The sequence below is a fragment of the Gobio gobio genome (assembly GCF_949357685.1).
Source record: "Gobio gobio genome assembly, chromosome: 16".
Taxonomy (NCBI): Eukaryota; Metazoa; Chordata; class Actinopteri; order Cypriniformes; family Gobionidae; genus Gobio; species Gobio gobio.
In genome coordinates this window covers 599,968-601,453 of record NC_137109.1, presented here as the reverse complement: position 1 = coordinate 601,453, position 1,486 = coordinate 599,968, and positions in this window count along the sequence as shown.

Genomic DNA, 1,486 nt, shown 5'->3' with positions numbered 1-1,486 from the left:
GGCCAGAGGAGAACTGCCCCCCCGACTGAGCCTGGTTTCTCCAAGGTTTATTTTCCTCCATTCTGCTCCTGATGGGGTTTGGGTTTCTTGCCACTGTTGCCTCTGGCTTGGCTTCCTCAGTTGGGGACACTACATGTTCAACTAAATATCCAAATAAATCTAATTATTAAACTAAATTAACCATATAAACTAAATTACTCATCTAATTACTGATGTAAAGCCCACACTGTCACTGTATGATAATTGAAATGAACTGATGACATCAGCGTTTTCTCCAGAGCGGCTATACGGCTGAATACAATGATGCTGCACTATTCTCCTGTTTAACACTGTAAAGCTGCTCTGAGACAATCTGCATTGTTAAAAGCGCTATATAAATAAAGTTGACTTGACTATATTTAGGCTGTTTATCTTCAATCCTGTACTAGAGCATTTGTTTGCTTTTGTTTATTTCCTGTTGTCTATTATAATGGCTATTGTTGTTCATTTAAATATTGCTCAATAACTATTATTTTATATGAATATGCTGTGGTATTGGGCAAGGGTCCGCCCGTGATTGTGATGTGGACTTCAGTGACACATTATCACACCACAAGATGGAGGCAAACACTGTCTTTATGAGTGACTGTTGTAAACAAGGAAGTGTTTTAGGGATGTCATGGGAAATCTTTTAACAGGACAAAGATATGACTTTCAAACTGATTTTTTTATAATGGATAAATGTCACTCTAATTTGCAGCAGTTCTTGGTTTCAGGATCAAACTTTCATTTCAAAAGGTTTGTAAATTAGATGTTTTTTTTCTGTACTGTAAAAGAGGCAACTATAATGAAGTTAATAAAATATAATGACAACAAAAATGTAATGTTTTTTCATATTTTTTCATTTATTTCACATTTTCATGATTGTTTACTGTTTAAATTTCACAGAGTAGCCTAACTCAAATGATCTCTTAGGCTATAATGTGACAAATGGATGTATTTCTGTCCTGAGCAATAGTGTAATGTTCCCCAGCTGACAGGGACACTCAGAACCCTCCCCTTAACTGGCCCCGTCCCACAGGACGCCTGGGGCTCTTTTTTTGATCAGCTTTTTTTCGTATCATATATGTAAGTAATTATCATAAATTAGGTGTCATTTGAAAGCTTACACACTCAAAATTCCTCCTGTGAAAACCATTTTGAAATCGGACATTGTTTTACCATGGAAACATTACTCTAAATTATTCTAGCGGGCTCCTCCCCCTAGTGGGCGGTGTCATGTTTCACAGTACATTTATTTTAATATCAAAATCTTTTCCAGTCTTGACAAAACACATATTGTCGGAAAGGTCTGAGTCTCAAGGGTCCATATTTGGTGATGGAAGTGATATTTGGACAGAAATTTACAGGAAAATACATGAAAAAAACAATCAATGTAATGTGAATGACTCCCGGTGGCTGTTTTTGGTACAGCACCTAAACAACATCTCATGGGGACTTCAATTTC